Source organism: Siphateles boraxobius, unplaced genomic scaffold (assembly GCF_051911475.1).
Source record: "Siphateles boraxobius isolate OS27281-9 unplaced genomic scaffold, OSU_SipBor_1 65, whole genome shotgun sequence".
Classification (NCBI taxonomy): Eukaryota; Metazoa; Chordata; class Actinopteri; order Cypriniformes; family Leuciscidae; genus Siphateles; species Siphateles boraxobius.
The window spans coordinates 6,319,573-6,341,082 of record NW_027509192.1 but is presented as its reverse complement, the minus strand read 5'-3'; the positions used below and the strand labels follow the sequence as shown (position 1 = coordinate 6,341,082).

Sequence of the window (21,510 nt, the reverse complement as noted above, 5' to 3'; positions counted from 1 at the left end):
AAAGGGGTGTTAGGCATAATGACAATGGACAACGAAACGCCTCTACTTTCTTCGGTGGAAAACACAAAAGAATAATTGACCATTGTTTTGTTTTTTTTATTGTGTTTTCCACCGAAGAAAGTAGAGGCGTTTCGTTTCATTTGTTCTTAAAAAACAAACAAATATTTTAAGTGAACGAATCATAACAACTGACTCAGTCAGAGATATCAGACTCATTTTTGAAGTGCTTGACTTCGAGTATAACGAATAACGAGTTTTAATAAAGTAAAATACGACTTAGTTCGATAAACTCCGAGAACAGTCAATCCTACACGCATTGGTGGTTCAGGCCATATAGGTTATCTGGCCTAGTCTTGCTACACCAAAATAGGCTACTACATTTTTTTGACATAGGCCTATTGATTTTCATTAGCCTACAATTGTTTTTTTTCTACTGGTAACAGCAATGCAAAATTTATGGTCATTGTGGTTTTATTAGAAATTTCCATTTTCAAGGCCAGTTCACATCAAGAACCGAAGAATGACAAGTTGACAACTATAAAGATTAAGAATCAGGTGAATTACGTCAGCAAATTTATTACGGAAGTTCAGGAGGCCTTCAATCTGCGCGTGAGTGAGCAATCATGAAAAAATAAATACGGAGCATTCTATCGTTCTTCGGTTATTGATGTGAACGGGCCTTGAAAGTGGCATTTCTAGTAAAACCACAATGACCATAAATTTTGCATTGCTGTTACCAGTAAAAGAAACTATTTGAAAATGAAATTCAATATGTCAAAAACATGTAGTAGCCCCCTGACGCTATTCCACATTCAGTCAAACAAATCTTTTTAGTGAATTGATTCAAAAGATTCGAATCATGTGGATGAATCAAAATTCCCAACCGCTAGTGTCTGTTGGGTGGGGTCTCCGGCTCAGCGGATTGATAGGCGTGGCGTCGGTTGGTTTCGCGGGGAGTGACGTCAGTGGAGCTGTTCAAAGCGAGCTGGTGCTGGAAAGAAACTCAGCGTCGTCGTCAGCAGTTGCAACGCGGGGCGGAGAGGCGGAACACGGCGAAGGAAATCAGATATCTGGAAACTCGCAAGGAAATAGCGCAAAAGGAGGAACTCACCTGTTAGGCTACTGAATTGTGAGTATTGAAAATATCCTATTCGACTGGGTTAAAAGGAAAAGTTACGAAGAGAGCTGAAAAGGGAAGAAGGGTTTGCCTGGGAGTGTATCAGCAGCATCACCTAACACGCTTCTTTGTGCGCCTGGAAGGGGGTTTGCTCTATTTAAATGTTAGACTGTTTACTGATGAATTGTTTCACAGAAATGCACTGCCTCTGGCTTTAAAGCTTTGATTTCGTAGCATTATTGGAGGCGAGAGATTTGAATAATATTTGCATGTGCATGAGGCTGTGTTAGACTGTATGGTTGATCATTTATCCAGAGAGCTTCCTTCTGACAAATGCAGTTGCCACCGTCAGCCATCAGTTTGAGGCAAGGCATGCATTTCGAGTCAGGTATGTCTTGCAGCATCTATTGTGACCGAAATGTGTAGAGATATGTCAGTGTTTACTGTTTCTTAATTCAAAATGAAAGGTGCATTTTCAGTTACAGCATTATGAAATTATTTTGGATCTTAAATCCATGTTTTAATATGCATAATTTCAGATTAGACTGCATAGAATTCAGAATTGTAGTGTGATGGAGTGATTTAGTGTACAATTCAAACAACAGATCAAGGTGTGGCAACTGTAGCATCTGTGTTTCTTTAACCCTATTTGTAGTTGTTCTCCATACAACCAGGTGAATGCTATACTAACAGGTACATTATTCTCTGTGACAAGGGACAGGTAGTTGTAGTATTAAACAACAAGTTTTGTGGTCATGTGAGCTTCTGACCGAGCTTCTACTTGCACACACCGTAATGACCAAAAATACATGATAATGTTACTAGTAAAGTCAGTTATTTTTTTCTATGCAAATGCAATAAAAATGTTTAAAAAAATCACCCAAAAGCATCATAAAAGTGCTCCATGTGACTTGGACTCTATATTGCAAGTCATTTAGTTTTTTGTAACATTAAAAAGTCCAGGTTTGGAACAACATTTGACTGAATAAATATTTAAAATGTTCATATTTGGGCGAACTATCCCTTTATGCTGCTCTTCTCACTAATAGACTGTCTACTTCCCAACCTGCGTGATTTTAAGCATCATTATTGGAAGATAGCTTTGGCTTAGCCTTTAAACCTCCCCTCTTTCCAGATTTATAGGTCCATCTTTCCTCTGGTCTTTAGAGAGCCTCTCAAGAGGCATTAGTCCAAGTCACGACAGTGGGCGAGGGAAATGTGGTCACTGTATTGAAGTAAGTGATGACGCAGTGCTAATCCGACACAGCGGGTCATTTGCTCATTGGATTTGCTGAAGTTTCTTCATTAGAGCACATTATTTGAATGTGAGACAAGCACAGACAACACCGGTTCATGTCAAATACTCTGGTCAGTGTGCCAAAACGGCCATCAGGAAGTGTTCACGTGGGGTTCTCTGGCAGATAGCCATACCTTCAGTAATTACGCCGAGGCCATTAGAAGAACAGCTGAGAGGAGCTTGTGTCATCCTTATATGTTTCTTAAGAGCTGAAAAGCATGATACATTTAATCTGCCTGAGCAGGATGTTCTTCAGTGAAAGCCATACAATAAATAGATACTCTCAAAGAATGACATAATGTAATTCTTGTAAGTTCAGTTCTCATCTTGTGGATACCATATGTGGATGATTCTTCACTTGGTGACACTTCTGAATACTTAGGAAAAAATATACATTTATCACATCCTGGTCAACCTTCAAGTGTGATTTGTCGATTTGAAGTTTTTGGAGAGAGTTGGATACATTTAGTTGTAGATATGCCTTCAATTTGCTAATGCGGTCAGTTAACTTTAAACTTTATCCTAAAAATGAAAAGAAATGGAATGGGTTTTAAATCAAATGTGTAAAAAAATGGAATTGTTTTCCATTCTTGATGTGATGCTAATGACAGCAATATTGGGGCAAGGGAATCTTTATATATATATATATATATATATATATATAAATTGTTTAAAGAACTAAAAGCATTGCGCATGACGTAATCGAATTAAACACGATGGAGAAATATAAATCTATTGATTTCAAGATATTGATAATATACATGTAGAAACAATATATTTCATGTTCATTGCAAAAAATACATACATATTCAAATATTTGAGTTTGAGAGCATTTGGAGACTGCAGAATCATACGTAATGCAGTTTTTTAGCTGGAATTATATGGTTCAATATGATTTTAAAAATAAGTTGACATAATGCAGGTTGACAGCTTCAACAAAAGCAGGTGTTTGGCATGGTAAAGGATATGACAATCATATGTCATATGTTTGGTCTTGGCGAAATAGGTTTGCTACACTGCTGTTGCTGCAGAGCAAATACAGGACTTACGTTCCTAAAATCATCTTGGGGAACAGAAAAGTTCCTCTATTTGAATAATCCTCCATATAGATGATCTCCATCTGTTTTTCTATTACTTTCTTATTTTGTGTTTTATCTTGATCAAGAATGTAAATCGTGACTACTGTCGCTCTGGCATCTCTGGAGTCGTTTTGATTCAGCTGTACAGGCTGGATTTGCTCAGATCTCGTGTCAGATGGCTTGTGTTCGAGAACAACTAGTCGCTGAATTTGCCAAAGTTTGCATGGATCATGCTGTATAATCTTTTAATTGTATTCAAGAGTTTTGTTTGAGACCATTTGTGCTACTTTGTATGAAGGAGAACAAGGTTTGTTACTGTTGTGGCATAGTCAATTTTAGTTTTACTCTAAATATCACTTACAAACAAAACTAAATGTTTTTACATGAGAGTGCACATCCTATGCAATGTTTTGTTTAGTTTTTTTTTTTGCAAACTAAAATTTTTAATATAATACAGTGGGGTTTTAAGTGCGGAATAAAGCACATTTAAAGATGTTATTTTCCTCAGTCTCCACTGTAAATTCCATGGTTTTGTGAAAACCCGTGTCAGTAAAGTATCTACATGCATCTTCATGTTTCTTAACCAAAAACTAATTTATTCAACAACAGAAACTAAAGTCATGTAGGAAAATCATGTGCTTCCACAGCTGATCACATTATGCCCCCTACTGGCTTAAATACTACATCCTCCAAGCATCACCATCCTATTCTCTTAAAGAGACACCATGTTAAATACCAAACACATTGTCCAGAAACATTACTCTGAAAACAAAAATTATAAAATAAACACAGAACAAATATACTATTATTAATCATAAAAAATGCTCAAATCCGAATAACATAATGGCCTATACTATAAATGTGAATACGGAATTCATCAACAACAATTCCGTGTAGCAGCAGGGTGGATTGTGATAGTGATGTGGCAGTCTATTTTTAGGACAGGTCTTTAGTTTTGCTTCAGGTCAACAGACGTCACACTAGGGGAGTGCTGGGACAGAAATAGGGCAGGTTTAGCACAAGGGTGCATGTGTGTATTTGTATTTGAAAGTGTGAGTTTTGGGCACAGCTTGTTCAGCCTCATTCAAACACTGTGCTGAATTTCAAGGATGCTTTTGAGTGCTGAATGACGCGGCAGGCACAGTGAATCAATTCTGTGTGAGGTTTCCTCGTGTTTTCCAATGCTGTGAGGGACTAAAGCAATGTTTGAATATGGAAATTTAGTGGCCCAATATATTAAAAAATCTATGCTTTAAATCCTACATTGAGACACAAGATTTTAAAGGGATGGTTCATCCAGAAATTGTTCTAAATCTGTATGACTTTCTTTCCCAGAAAGAAAGATATTTAGACTGTGCTGGTTACTATTTTACATGCCATTGAGGGTTTCAAACTTCACATAGGATGCAAAACACATCATAAAAGTACCATAAACGTGTTGTATTTGACTCTTGCCTGACTTTCCATCACTCATTTGAGTTGGCTGATTTGAATCACAAAACCAGGTGAATTGATTCATTCACAAAATGATTAAATTCTAATTATCAAGATAATTTGTTGTTGTTGTTTCATAAACATCCTAAAAGTATTATGTATATGGTCTGTACAATTCGTGTTCGATAATCCAAAACATCCTGATGTCATATAATAAGTGTTGTGGGGGAAACACACACAAAATTCAAGCCGATAATCAATCTGCAATGTCTTATTCAACTAGTTGGTCATATGAGTCAGCTAATTTGATTCACAAAACCTGTTTGATTCATTCATTAACAAATCATCAAATGCAAATGATCTAGATTAGAGTATTGCATTTTTGAGCGACGATGACCCTAGTGGCGGATGCTAATGCCTATTCATGCATTTTTGTTTTATAAACATCATGAAAGTATATAAGCATTGTCCGTATGACCTTTGTGCAATATTCCATAGCCACACTATATCGCTGTGAAAGTAATACACCAACATTTCTTTCTTTTGAGTCAGCTGATTTGATTCACAAAACCAGCCCAACTGATTCACTCACAAATTTCACTGATTCGGTTCTTGAGATTAACTCACTCGATACTGTACATTGACAATAATCAGATTGATTGCTCAATCGGACTGAAAAGCCTTCATCGATCAACCCTGTTGAGCTCAATTCAAATCCAATTTTGATCTGTTTGAAATGTAGACCTTAAAGCTCCAGTCCATAACTTTTTTGGGTTAAAAATGATCCAAAATACATTTTTGAGCAAGTACATAACCAGCCAGTGTTCAAAACTATCTGCTTGCCTTAGCTCGATTCAAAACGGTAAGCTTGTAATATTGTTTTTAATTCCAGTGGTACTGGTGGATTTCCGTGGGAAACTTTGCGTCATTACGTCACATCTGCACACATAAAGAAGGTGTCTCGACTAGTAGGCTATATTGTCTGTGAGGATGTTGGAGGTGGAGATTTATAGCCTTTTCTCACAGCACTTGATATAATTAAACTTATTAATTTGATGGCAGATCCAGAAACGTTCAAACGATAATCAACAGTGACAACTGGAGATTCACCCTTTGTAAAATGTAAAAGACTTTGGACTTCGGAGTGGCTACAGAAAAAAAGAGACTGCAACCGGGCCCAAGGCGAAAACAAGGATAAATATCTGAAGGGCATTAAATGTAGTCACACAATGCTGATGTTGTTAACATTAACAATTTGAGAACAAAGTATAATTTGCACGGTTTGACGTGATATGATACCCGATCGTTAGATTTAATCAGCGCAAATTACTGCAATGCTTTTTTTCCCTTAGTTGGTCAGAACGAAAGTCGATGTTACTTACTTGTTCAGATGACATTTTCCGGTTAAAATTATTATGTTGCTCATACTTCCAAAAAGTAGAATCGGTGATTCTGAATGACAGTATCCACACCGGCGCGGTGACTGACAGCCGCACATTCTCCTCAAAACATTGGATGCAGCTTTAAATAATCACATTAAAGGGAAGATTTTAGCCATGTAAACTACTTTCTTAACTGGAATAAAAAACAACGTGTGCACATGCACAGTGCCACATGTATTTTACAAATGTGCATATATCTTTTTAAATCTTATGGTCACTGGAGGAGACTGAACATTTGCTATATATATCACAGTGCTTTTGCAAACTTTTTGAATCTTCAGTGTCCATTTACTGTAACTGCATGTAAATGTGCATGAATTCTCCCTTTGTGTTGTACAGTAGAATATCACACAGTGAGTAAATGATGGCAGAATTTAATTTCTATGTGAACTATCCCTTTAAATTCGTCTAAAGAACAATATTTACCTTACCATTTCTGAGCCAGACTTCTCTCCTGTGTGTATGTGTGTGCTGGCTGATGTTGGCAGTGCTCTGTGAACAGACTGCATTAACATGAAGAGATTAGATGTCCTCCGCTGGTACACAGGGAAATATGAATGCAACGAGAGAGAAGGATTTGGTTTTTGTTCAGTTAATCTGCCAGAGCAGCACGATACGATTGTGTGTGTGTCCTTGTAGGTCATTTATAGAACATCGGTGTGCTCAGCTCTGGTTTAACACTACCTAGCCATCCATCCATTATTGGATTGACAGGCATTTGGTGAAGTGATATATGCTATTTTGATATAGGATCGCTTTAGCTGTGTGATAATGATAATTATAATAATTGTGGGAAGCACGTGTATAGATGGAGATAACTGTGTTTGACATGGTTGGAGCTGGAGTGTGTGATTAGGACCCGTGCTTTGCGTTTGCTCTTTCTAACTCTGGCTCTGTCCGTATTTTAGGGCTGTGGTTATGGGAGAACCTCCAGTTAAGAGTCTCAGCCCGGCTGGGAGACGGTGGTTGTGGGTGTGTGCGCATAAGGCCATGGCTGCTGGTAGATTACAGAGGGTGCTTTAGTTCGAAACCACCCTGATGCACCCTGCTCTTTCCGTCAGGGCCCTGTCGGCACAGGGATGAGGTCTGTCATTACCTGCAGGATATAAGCCGACCTCGAAACAGATGAGAGGCTTTTCTGGGGAAGGGATGTGCATGTGTGCAGGTGTTGAAGTCATTTGATCACTTCTGGGGGGTCAGCTTTTGTCTAATGGCTGATGCTGACACATATTCATTCAACTTCATTCACAAGTGTCTGATTTGTAATTTCACCTTTATGGTTATTTAGTTATTTTTCAACATTATGTTATAAACATTTTACAATGTAGGATTTTAACATCACTTAACTGTGAGGCAAATGTTTTATTTAGATAGTTCACAAAAAAGTCACATATATGGAAGTCAATGGTGCCCTTCAACTGTTTGGTGTTAAGTTTGAGGTGAAATTTAAAAAACTAAATATAAATATGTATAAATAATATATACATTGAATTAAAATGATCATGCTTGGGAGCATTTGAAAGCAGGCGTCTATCAGCTGATCCCTAATATATCCCGTGATATACGCCTGCTTTTAAACGCTCCTGTGTTTATCTGTGTGGGGGCTCGTGAAGACAACATGTTTTTGAAGCTTGATCATTGTAGCCAATCACAGACATAGTTGAGCTGGTCAACACAATGGCAAATCAGAGGTGTTTAAGAATCCGTTCAACAGCGCTCAAAATGATACAGGGAAATGCAGGTATCGTCACAAATTTTTAAACTTCGGCACCAAGTTGGAACTTTTGACAAGACAACACTACCCTTTTGTTTGTAAATATATCAGATTACATAAGTAAAATGAGTTGCAGACAAAAATTCACATTGATTTTAATTATGAGGGCTGTTTTTCTTTCAAGAAAATTACATTTGGTTTGACATTTTGTAATCTAATGTGATGAATAATGGGTATTTTTTTCTTTTTTTTTTTACAAAGGGTGGCCTGTAAACAATTTTTGGCCCACTGTATGTGTGTCAAAAGCAAGTTAAAGGCAAGTGTGTGTGTCTGTGTGTAATTAAGCTTGATGGTCCCCCTGCTATTATAAACAAGTAGCAACTCTACACATCAGAGACGTATGGATGTTAATGTGGGCTGCTGCGGTGCCAGGCAGCAGGAGAGGGTGTCGTAGGTGCTAATAGGCTGTCACAGAACTTGTTATGATCAGCAAAAGAACATGTGCACCGTCTCTGTTCGGCTGGGACACCCTCTCTCTCTCTTTTTCTGCCACTTTTGACCTACCGTTCACATCTGTTTCCTTTGCCTGAGAGGTGGCGTTTGGTTTTCAGGGCGGTTTCCCTGGCAACTCAGTTCTCGTATGCTTGAGTTCGCTCTGACAATGCCGTCCCCTTTCCACCCCTCCCCTCCTCTTCTAGAGCTCTGTGCTGTGCCTGTCTCGTTCTGTTCATCTGTTCTGGCTGTGATGTAATAAGACATGAAGGATCAGGTGCTCTCATCTAGACACATAAACTCTGAGTGTCTCAAACACATGATGGACTGTACTCACTGAGACACTGAGGAACCACAAAGTAGTTATAGGCCAATATTTCAGACCAGGCAGATTAGATTCAGGCTATTTTGAGATTATTGTCTTGTCCGATTAACAGCCTGGTGTCTGTTGCGAAATTTACCAGCAGTCTCGTCAATGGATAGTTATTTATTATCCTATTATCCTATTCACTGTTTAAATTGTACCAAATATAGTGAAATTATTTTTGCTCCTCAGATATCATTATTGGTATTCCATGTTTTATATTTGATTTCATTATTTTTATTCATACATGTACCATCGCAATACTATGTTTTTATATGTATATGGCAGTAGCATTGTTTAAATACCACAGGACATGAATATTAATATGGTAAAATATGATAACGTCATTAAACTATGATACTACCACAGACAGTCAAACATATTTTATATAGTGCAGGATGTTTAACCTGACCATTTACCTGAATATAAAGTAATGATGCATATTGGTGCTCTGATATTAGTGCCAATATTAGATTTCTTTTTAATTTTAATTATTCGTCTGATTTGGCTGGCATTGCAGAAGACAAAATTTTTATGCCAGGTTACAAAAGTGCTGTATTTTCTCAATCTTTGTCTATTGTTTTGATGTATTATGTTAAGCATTACATTTAAGAATGGAGATTTAACAGTTTTTGTTAACAGACAAACAAACAAAAGAGATACATAATTGTTATCAAACAAGTTTTCAGTCATAAAATGAATTGGCTATTGTTATCAGTCAGAAATCGGAATATCAATACTGTGTTATAGCTTCTCATTTTATGGAAAAAATATTGTAAGAATAAAGTAAGCAAATGACTCATTTGCATCAAAGCTGAGGAGCATTTGGATGCCATGCTTGATTGTGGCTTGTTTTCCCATACTATGCATGTTTGGATGATATGTTGACTGTACACTATTTTCAATCTGTCTTCAAAATGCCTTTGACCACATTAAATCTACTGGCAAAACAGAGAGAAAAACATAGACACATGTTAGTGGGTGTAAACCTAAACAATATGGAGCCAATCATTCGAATTCACAACACAGATCTCTATTTGTTCCTCGAGAGACTATGGCATTGAACTTGTGATGCGTTATGTTGTATTTGTGTGTGTGTTTGTGTGTGTTTGTACACATGTGTTTCATTTGCTTACATGTGTTGGAAGGCAGGTCAGGGTTTATTGATTTGCAAGTTGTCTTTGTATTCAGCCTCAAGTCTAAAAGCAATTTGTATTTGTGTGGATCACTTAAGGTCATGCATACAGATGGAAAAAGCGAACGAGACTGAGAGAGAGAGATGTGAGATGGGGTTGGGGGGAGGGTAGAGGAGGAGAAACAGGTAAATGACCACAGAGAAAATATCATAGAGGAACTATTCCTCCAGTAGACACGGTATGATACATGTAGTGGAAATTGTGTGCTTTTGTATGTAGCAGAGTATTGATCCAGCATGATCTAGATTTGAGAGTATATTTAGAGCAAACACCCTGTAGAGATGGGGGGGGGGGGGGTTGGGGCATATGGGCCACTGCCAAAGAGCATGATGGGTAATACTGAATCATCATCATAATCCTCTGCCGTCATTACACAAACCGAAGGATCTGTGCACAGGAGCTTTAATTCATTCAAAGACAAACACACAAATAGGGTCTGCATGAGATCACAAGAAAAAAATGCTTGACTTTCTTTTTTCTAATTTGAAATTTGATCGTTTATTTATATTAATTGAATGTATTAAAATATATTTGTATTTTTTTAATTAAAAATTTGAGTGAAAGTAGAAAAAATGAAATATTTTTAATTTTTTATCAAATAAAAATCTATTTTAAATATTTTATTTTAAATATTAATATTAAAATTATTAGGCATTTGAATTAATTTTGCAAATTAATTTTAATACGTTTTTCAAAACCTGATGATCCATGTTATCCAGAATGATTGTAGTATGTTTAAGAGCAGCTGCTCTGTGGTTTTGACCTTTTGTACAAAGGACTTAACATGGTCAAAGTCACAAATCTGCTTACATTTTGATTTGTGACCTAGAAATAGATCATCTTAAATATTTCTTGTCCATTTTAGATCATAAACTATCATTTTGGTCAGAATTCTCTCATTTTGTTTATTTTGAGGATTTGTAAACAAAAACACCATATTCTCAATGTGGTTTCAGAGTGTTGTACCCCACTGTACAGTATATTCATACACAAATCACAAGAAATGAACAGTGAGAAAAAAACTAGCACAGCCATATCTAATAGCACCTTGGCTCTCCTCTGCCATCCTACGCACTTCTTCACTCAAACACTCTCTGTCTGTCTTGCCCCTGGATGCCACTCAATCTCACAAGCACCCACACAGTAAAAGCACTCATCACCTTGTGTAACCAGGTGTCAGGGAGTCTGGGTGAGTAATGGTCGCTCCCCGCAGAATGGAAATTGTGGCACAATCAGACGGTTCTTTGGAGAACAGATAATCGCAATGATCATTTCCAGTTCCTTGCGTTAAACTGCTTTAAAATTCAGGGATAGTTGAGGGTTAAACTCATGAAAGGGTTGATAGAACCAGTCTTGCCTCAACAAAAGTTGCTCTTTTAAGATAACAATTGCATGAATTCATTTTATTTTTATCTTGTTTTAATTTTTATAATATTGTTGTTCCCTTTCAAAATCTACTCTCAATGCTGCGTACTCATACGCATTAGGAAAACACCTTTGTTTGACTGGATTTGATGCATGTGTGCAAACACGCCAAGAACTTGGTTTTAAATAACCTCTGACGATGACGTCATTAGAATGTGCGCTCATGAGAGACTATAAATAGACGTGAAACAGGTACGCCTTCTGGTTTCTTTGTCTTCAGGGACCGCATTGTGTGTGTGTGTGTGTATGTGTGTGTGTGTGTGTGTGTGTGTGTGTGTGCTTCCTCTATCTGTTTAAGTTCCAGTTGTAAGTGTGCAGAATTTTCTGAGAGTGAAAAACAGAGAATGTAAAATTTCCCATGTTTCCCATGTCGCAAAGAATCAGGAGATGCGTGCCTCCGTGTTCACTGCCCATCCCTGATTACATGGCGACTGCGAGCACTTGTGAGCTGTTCTCTATTAAAGTGCTTTGTGCTCATCTCACCTATTTTCATGGGCAAGTCCCTGCCTGAGGAGCGAGAGACGAGTTCTTTCCTTTCACTCGTTCTCTCTCCAGATTGGGATGTACTCACACCCGCTTCCAAAGCGCGGCCCGGCACTTCTTAGGACCAGGCAGAGGACACTGCATCTCTTTTGTCTGGCGAGATATATTTCGAGAGCGACACCTCCAAGTGCTCCTTCCGCAATGATTAAGCACAAGAGGAGCTACTTGAGGTGGTGACTCATGCAGTGGCCAAGGTTACAACTGGACTGGGCACAGGAACAAGAGACCCCCAAGCATTCAGAGTTAGAGAATAGATTTCTGTCTAGTGACAAAAGGGAGTGACCTGAGGGATCGTCTCTCCACTTCTTCAAAGACCTCCATGACGAGTTAACTTGTTGATGGTGGAAACCATATACATCAGGTGTCTTTTTGCCTTCCACGTTAACTTATCCGACTATCGTGGGTGTAAGGGCACGTGGTTATACAACGAAGCCTCAGGTTGAAGTGACGCTCACGGGCTATCTCTCCCCTGGGAGCTCATCATCATTGAAAAAGCCTACGCTTCCCACCAAGTCGTCAGCAGGTTTCGTTAGGAGAAGAGGTATGAGGAGACCTTAGTGAAATTTCTTCCCTGCCGTACTCAAGGGGAGGGGCTGTCGGGGTACCCAGCCCAAACTCGGTCCTGCTTCTAAGCGGAGGGAGAACAAGAAGCAGAGAGTGGTGAGTTGCACTCCCCCTAATAAAGACTGGGGACTAGCTCGCCACGCTAAAAAAAAAAGTCTAAAAAGACGCCGGATTTGAGGACAATCATCTACCAAAGAAAAAGTATTTGCACCCAGAGCTGTGGGAGTGTGCCAGGTATCTCTACTGGGGTCCTAGTAAAAACTATATAAAAAGGTTACAGAATACAGTTTGTGCACCGCCTCTGTGTTTCAACGACGTGGTCTCCACTATTGTGGAACTGGAGCAGGTGCATTTGCTGTCACAAGAGCTACAAACTCTTCTGGGCAAAGGGGCCATTGAACATGTTCAGAGAGAGTCAGGCTACTACAGTCGGTTAGCCTGACGTCGTCATACTCAGATTCTATGTGAATCGGATACTGCTCCACTGGGCTGTGATTATGGGCTTTTTTCCGTTTTTTCTGGGAACAGGATTTCAGTCAAGTAATGAGACTTTTTGTGTTATGTTGTGTTGTTTATTTTATAATATCTTAAGTTATATTTTTTAAATATATTTTTAGCATTGTGTCTATTTGTTAGTATAAAATCATGGTGTTATTAGTTTTAGAAACACATTTATTATAAATGTATACTTTTAGAAGTATATAAAAAGAAATTATCATCTAGAATGCCATAGAAACCACATAACAATGTGTTAAAAACACTCAAAACACTGTATCTATCTATGAAGCGTTAAATAGTTCAAATGATTTATCACAATTAAACCTCCAGAATGAGGTTTGTTGTTGAAACAGCTCTCGATTGCCAGATTGATAAGTATTACACATGAATTGATTAATGATGGATTATTGAGGATCTGACGGTCATAATCCCTCCACAGAGGTGTCACATTGATTAGTATCTGAAATGAGCTTTTATCTACCATGCAGCGGGAATGCCATTTGATCTGTTGATGGATTTAATTATATCACAAACATTCTTCAACTGCAATTAGCTCATATTTTAGCATGAAAATACTCAAGAGAGGCAATGCTTCGGCTGGAATTATCTCATCTCATTTAAATTGTGTAATGTCTACGTCTTAAATGAGTGAAAATAACCCTAGCTTCATTAACACCCTGCATACAGCAAGTGTTGTCATCATGGGATTTGAAGACACTTGCCTGGTGATTGCCGTCCCTTGTCAGTCCTATGCATTTTTTAAAAATTATTTTAAATGTAGGCAAGAAAGCCATTTGCAGTCTATAAGTTGATTACAGTTTAGTATCTACTACGATAGTAAACTGTGGCGAACAGGACGACCGAGGGACGTGAGAGAACGGCGCGAGGCCGGTGGTGCGATTGCTAATGAGCAACACCTGTGAAGCACACCGGTCTCGCATCTCTCACGGAGGAGCGGAAGCATAAAGGAGGAGCGACGACATTGATGATCGAGAGAGGAACAGGCCTGTGTTTTGGTTTTTATTCCTATGTGCGAGACCGGTTATGCTTCTCAGGTGCTGCTCATTAGCCATCGCACCTCCGGCCTCGCGCCGTTATCTCCCGTCCCTCGGCCGTCCTGTTCGCCACATAAACATATATTACTGAAACTTTAGAGCAACATTCACATGTTTTTACAATGTGTATTGTCTGGATATTAGACAATACATTAACCTGTTTTTTTAAAGATATTTATTATGTTTGCACACAATAATTGCAGTTAAAATATAACTTGATGTGTTTCTTATGAGACATTCATATGCTGTATATGTTTTTATAGTGGAATTTTTTTTAACAATATGTTTATTTTTCACTTGTACATAAATCGTATTAATAAAAGTTATAACATTTATTTATAAATGAACAGAGCATATTTAAAAAAAAATGTATATGATTTAATCAGATTTATATGATTTTCAGAAGATTCGCTTACTCTGGTGCACATCTGAGGCCTGTTTATGAAGTTGCTTTGAAACGATGTGTATTGTAAAAAGCGCTATAAAACTGAAGGTGACAACTTGATTTAAAAGACTACTTGGAGAATGAAAATGTTTAATTTGCTTTGCATAAGGGAGAAATCTCTTTGATGGAAGGATAACCAACTTTTTATTTTATTATAATTTTTTTTCTTTTTCTTTTTAGTTAATTTAATTTAATTAAATTGTTTTATTTTTCTTGAAGACATTACCTTTATTCTGTTTAGACCACTAAGGTACATATGAAGTACAGATTAGTGTAGATTAAATAATATGTTTGTGTTTGTATGTGGGTGTGTGTCATACTTAAGGGGCATTGACCAGACTGATAGACAACAGCAATACTGTTCATGAGTGAGTGCAGTGTCGCCATGGCAACAAACTCCCCTGAGTGTGCTCAGTGCAGTGTCAGTCGCTCGCTCTGGTGCGCGCACACACACACACACACACACACACACACACACACACACACACACACACACACACACACACACACACACACACACACACACACACACACACACACACACACATTAGTCAAGAATAAGCAATGGCCAAGTTCCACAGGAAATTAAAAGATGAGATAAATGAACCTCAGCACCTCAGGGCTTTTGCGTATGTCGCAATACAGTATGTTTCATTAAGCTATCCTTGTTGATTCTATGAAAGTATGAAGTAAATTATCTGAATGGATCATGTTTCAGGCCTTTACAGTTAATGCTGTTTCTTTCTTCCTTTATGGCTATCTCTCTCTCTCTTCCTGTGGTCAATTAATAATGAACCAATAGGAAAGTGGCAGAGAGCTGCTGATGAGTTTGCACTGATCTCTAAAGTTACCAGATACAAAATCAGCACTTCATGCACTCAAAAAACATCGAGACCTGTCCACACACAAATACACATGCACACAAACAAATTAATCAGTGATATGAGTTCACAGGAAGGCCAACACTTAACTTGCATATTCATACAGCAGTTTTCAAATGCATTCTTAGAGGAACAACACATCATTTCATAGATCATGTATATTTTTATTTTATTTTAATATTTTCTATTTATTTTTAGTGTTTTATTTCACACATTTCTTTTTTATTTTAATTATTTTCAGTTTTATTTAATTTGTATTTATGTACATAAAACCTACACTTTAAAGTCCCTGTAAAGTCAAAATGAAGTATGTGTTCTGAGTTTGTCATATCACAGAAAAATTTGTTATTAGACACCCAGCCAAATTTGAATGATAAAAAAAGCCGGCAAGTACATAAAATAAGCTATCAAAATCTTGAAAAAATGAACAGTAGTCTCTGCTTTCAAACGCTGGCGGCGTGTCCGCTGGCTGCGCTGAAACCACGCCCACTCATGGTAAAGCTGCCGTCGCCACAATCAACTGTCACCCACTACAGCCGCAATGGATGCTCCTAGCAGCTTATTAGGTTAATTATAACATAAGCGCACAAGGCATCTTACACTCATTGGTGGGCACGCACTGCCGATGATGTCACCAGTTGTCGGCGCGACAGGATGAAGGCCGAGGCGGGAGATAGTCGTTCGGCCCCATTCACCAGTAACACAACAGCGGATTATCAGTGAATCCCATTTGTCTCCGACGAAAGTTTATAAAACTATCCCGTGTAAAATGATCACTACAGAGGCGGGTTTTGGTGGTGATCCTCAGCTCTCCATCAAGGTGGCTCTTCACAAAATGAATCAACCTCTTCTTGATGTGATCGTTTTTAGGAAATTAAAAAAGGACACCGATCTGTTTTGTACGTGATCGCATCCAGGTAGTATGCATTTCCGTGACGAAGACATAGCTAACTAGCAAACTGTAAGCTGTAGTAACTAATAATACTGACAGTAACTCGCGATTGAGCGGTAAACTGATGCGAATGTGCTCTATTTATATTGTTAGTGGAGCGGCCAGCCTCAGGGGCTCCAGTGCGTCATCGAGTACCCTTTTAGCCCCGCCCAAAAACTCTGTAAAATATCAAGGGTGAAAAACGTCCCGGGTTACGTATGTAACCCTAGTTCCCTGAAGGAACGAGACGCTGCGTGAAACGCTGCGGGGAACGCCTCTTGCGTTGTGCGTCATGAAGCACGTATGGAATCAGCCCAATGGCGAGACGGAACGTCACGAGTGACGTCATCGACCAGGAAACTATAAAGCACACCCCTGAACACAATGGCGACAGCTTCTGGAAAAAGTCTGAAGCAAGTCGATCAAGGGAATGCCGGGAGTATGGCAACGACACGCAGCGTCTCGTTCCTTCAGGGAACTAGGGTTACATACGTAACCCGGGACGTTCCCTTTCAGGAACGTCGAGCTGCGTGAAACGATGCAGGAACGCTAATACCCACGTCGCCATAAGAGCAAGTGACCGACTGTGTGAATCAAAGATTAAATTCAGCCGAAAGCACCTGCGCCCCAGACGAAAGTATGACGAAAGTATGCGGTGAGGCCCAGCCTGCCGCATCACAAACGTCCTGGAGGGAGACTCCTGACAATAAGGCTTTGGAAGCCGCCATACTCCTGGTAGAGTGAGCTCGGACAGCCAAAGGTGAAGGTTGACCAACCGACTCATAGGCAAGTGAGATGGCCTCAACCACCCACTTGCTCATCCTCTGCTTAGACACTGGGGACCCCTTCTTAGGTGGTCCAAAACAAACGAACAGCTGTTCTGATTTTCTCCACAGGGCAGCTCTGTGGACGTAAGCGTCTAAAGCCCGAACAGGACAGAGCAGATTAAGTTTTCCTGATCAGATGATGTAAAAGGAGGAGGACAGAAGGCCTGCAGAACTATAGGTCTGGCCACATTGGTAGGAACCTTAGGGACATAACCTGGCCTGGGGTGGAGAAAAGCCTTCACCATCCCAGGTGAAAACTCCAGACACGAAGGAGCAACCGAGAGAGCCTGAATATCTCCGATTCTCTTAAGAGAAGAAATGGCAAGGAGAAAAATAGTCTTCAAAGTAATAAACTTATCAGCAACTTCTTCAATAGGCTCAAAGGGAGCTAGGGAAAGACCTTCTAGGGCGATAGCTAAGTCCCATGCTGGCACCCTCGTGCGGACTACAGGCCTCAGCCTCAAAGTACCACGAAGAAAGCGAGTTATAAATGGGTGTCTCCCCAGAGAGACTCCACTGAAAGGGACATGGTAAGCAGCAAGTGCCGCCACAGACACCTTTAGTGTGGAGGGGGATAGCCCTGAGGAGAAACGCTCCTGCAGGAACTCCAGCACTGCACCCACTGGGCAGTTAACTGGGTCCAACAGGTGTTCTCCACACCAAGAAGTGAAGAGCTTCCACTTCAAGGCATATAACCTCCTCGTGGAAGGAGCTCTGGAATGAAGGATGGTCTCAACAACCTCGGTTGAGAGACCAGCCCCTACGAGCTGGGCCCCCTCAGAGGCCAAGCCCATAGCTTCCACAACTCTGGGCGGGGGTGAAGTATCAACCCGCTCGCCTGAGAGAGAAGGTCCCTCCTTATCAAAATCTCCAGAGGAGAGCCGTCTAGAAGAGACACTAGGTCCGTGAACCATACTCGGGCCGGCCAAAACGGGGCTACCAATAATAGACTGACCCCGTCCCGGCGAACCCACTCCAGAACTCCTGGGAGCAGAGCAATCGGGGGAAAGGCGTACAGGCGTGACCTCGGCCACGCCTGCACCATAGCGTCCAACCCCAGCGGGGCTGGATGACTGAGAGAAAACCACAGTGGACAGTGTGATGTCTCCCTGGACACAAATAGGTCTACCTCGGCACGACCATACCGCATCCAAAGGAGCTACACCACCTCGGGGTGGAGTCTCCATTCCCCGGGCCTCGGCCCCTGCCTCGACAGGATGTCCACTCCCCGATTTAAATACCCCGGGAGATAAATCGCCCTCAATGAGAGAAGCTTCCCCTGGGACCATAGAAGGATCCGGCGAGCCAGATTGTATAACGGGCGAGAGCGCAGACCCCCCTGATGGTTTATGTAAGAGACCAACGATGTGTTGTCGGACCGGACAAGAACATGATGACCTCTCAGGTCTGGCAGGAAGTGCTTCAGAGCCTGAAACACTGCCAACATCTCTAGACAATTTATATGCCAAAATCGATGATGGTCCTGCCACAGACCCTGGGCTGGGCGACCACTCATGATCGCCCCCCAGCCTGTGAGGGAAGCATCTGTCGTTAGCGTTACACGACGACAAAGAGCTCCCAACACAGGTCCCTGGGACAGAAACCAAGGATCCCTCCACATGACCAGAGCACGGAGACAACTCCGTGTAACTTTGATCACGCGGAGGGGGTTTCCCCTCGGGGAGAACCCCTTGGTCCTGAGCCACCACTGTAATGGTCTCATGTACAGCAGGCCGCAGGGTATAACACTGGACGCTGCTGCCATCAGACCCAGCAGTCTCTGGAACTGCTTTACAGTGAGCAACTGGCCAAGCTTTACTCTTTTTACAGCTGAGAGAATCGAAGCGATGCGGGCAGGCGACAGGCGAGCCCGCATTGCCACAGAATCCCATAGTACCCCCAGAAAAGATGTTATCTGTGATGGAGATAGAACACTCTTTTTGGCATTCAGCCTCAACCCCAATTTCTTGATGTGTGCGAGGACGACATCTCGATGCCGAGCCGCTTGCTGCTGCGATTGAGCGAGAATCAACCAATCGTCTATGTAGTTCAGTATACGAACGCCCTGGAGCCGCAGCGGGACTAGCGCTGCGTCCATGCACTTCGTGAACGTGCGGGGAGATAAAGCTAGGCCAAACGGAAGAACACGATATTGGTACGCTTTGCCCCCGAAAGCGAACCTCAGGAACTTCCTGTGTTGCGGAAGGATGGAGATGTGGAAGTATGCGTCCTTCAGATCTATCGTGACAAACCAGTCCTCGGACCTGATTTGTGACACGATTTGCTTTAGCGTAAGCATCTTGAATTTGAGCTTGGCTACAGCACGATTTAATAGGCGCAGATCTAAAATTGGACGCAACCCCCCATCCTTCTTTGGAACGATGAAATATCGGCTGTAATAACCTGACTCCTCGCTGGGAGGAGGAACCCGTTCTATAGCCCCCTTTTGAAGGAGCGTTTTCACCTTTTATCCATTACCAGAGCCTGCTCGGGGCCCACCACGGTGGGCAGGACCCCGTTGAATCGAAGAGGAGGAGATCTGAACTGAATGGCATAACCCCTTTCTATCGAATGCAGAACCCACTGAGATATTTTTGGAAGACTTTTCCACTCTGCCAGAAAATCTACTAAGGGTACCAGCCTCTCGAGGCTGGCCTCTGGAATATTTTGAGCAGCAGACACAGCGCCCTGTAACGGCGCACCGGCAGGGGACGACTGGTCTGACTGCTCTAAACCCCTCCTCAGAGGGGGCGAGCGTCCCTCGGGAAAGCGCTCGCTGGGCCCGTCTGCGCCCCGACACGAAGGCGGGGTTGGCAGAAGGGACCCCTGAGTGCACCGTGAGAGAACGGGCACCGTCTGAAGCGGTGAACACCTCCCTCTCACGGTGGGGACCACCCTCAGCATCCTGACACCAGTGGCGTCAGGACTTCTTAGACGAAGCCTTCCTAGCGCTAATGACTGTCCTCAGATCAGTCTTACCACTAGAAGGCTTCGCCTGAGACTGTCGCGTCTGTTCCCACTGTTTAGAAGGGGGGCCACGAGACGCGACACTCTGCCTTTGTTGCGCCCTATGTGAGGAGCTAGTCGACGTCTTGGTCTGCCCTCGCCCAGCAGACCCTTGGACATGAACTTTAAGTGGGAGGAATTTTTGAAAAGCTGCAGCTTGTTTCTTTTCTTCCTGAAATTTATCTATGACCGTGTTTACCGCGTCACCGAATAAACCAGATGGAGAAAGTGGAGCATCCAAAAGAAAAGCTTTCTCTTTATCCTTCATATCAGACAGATTAAGCCACAAGTGTCTCTCTGCGGCCACCAGGGCTGCCATAGAACGGCCCATTAGTTTAGCCGATTCCCTGGTGGCACGCAGAGATAAATCTGCAGCCTGACGCAGTTCTCGAACCACGTCAGTGCTGACCTCCTCACTCTCACTCATATCTTTTAAAAGATCGGCTTGGTATGCCTGCAATATTGACATCGTGTGCAGACACGCCGAAGCCTGACCAGCCGCCGAATAAGCCTTACCACCAGAGCCGAAGTATTTCTGAGAGGCTTGGTGGGTAAAGCTGGTTTCTTAAGAGACGAGGAAGACTCAGCAGAAAGATGGCTAGCTAGAGTCTCCTCCGCCTTGGGCATCGCCCCATAACCATATAACTTAGCCCCCGATATATTAGAATATGTGAAAGTCTGGGGGCTAAACACACGATAAGAGGCGGGTCTCTTCCACGACCTCGACACCTCGGTGTGGAGATTGGGAAGAAACGGAAGGCACCGCCGTGGAGGCTGAACGCGGGAAGGCAAAAATCGTTCGTCAAGCTTGCTTTTAGAAACATATTCCTGCCTAACAGCTGGCCACTCAATGCTTAGTTTTGATACAGCACGAGTGAGCACCTCCATAAGCTCCTCGTGTTCAGGGGAATGAGGTGACGAGTCCTCAACATCCCCTGTCTCAATACTGACAACATCCAGCTCCTCAGAACTGGATAGCTGCAGTATTGGTGCCTCAGCCTGGGGGGATGAAACCGCAATGCGTGCTTCCACACCCGGAACTGAGGCACTGGAACTGGCAGGTAAAGGCTGAGATAAGGCAGAGCCCGTCTCAAACCCCGCTGACAGATCCATTTGTGATCCCCACGACAGGCGCCGCCGCTCTGCCTCGACAGAAGCGGGAACCGAGCCGTGGGGAGCGCGAACCGAACCACTCTCCTC

At 41.6% G+C, this 21,510-nt stretch overlaps 1 protein-coding gene across 1 annotated transcript in view; it reads left to right on the top strand.

The window, feature by feature from the left end:
- Positions 1–953: 953 nt before the first annotated feature.
- Positions 954–21,510, top strand: part of smpd3 (sphingomyelin phosphodiesterase 3) — a 48,310-nt gene continuing 27,753 nt past the window's right edge. Inside the window, exon 1 of the mRNA XM_077210457.1 lies at positions 954–1,129. The gene's annotated coding sequence lies outside the window, so the exon portion shown is untranslated. The remainder of the gene's footprint in view (positions 1,130–21,510) is intronic.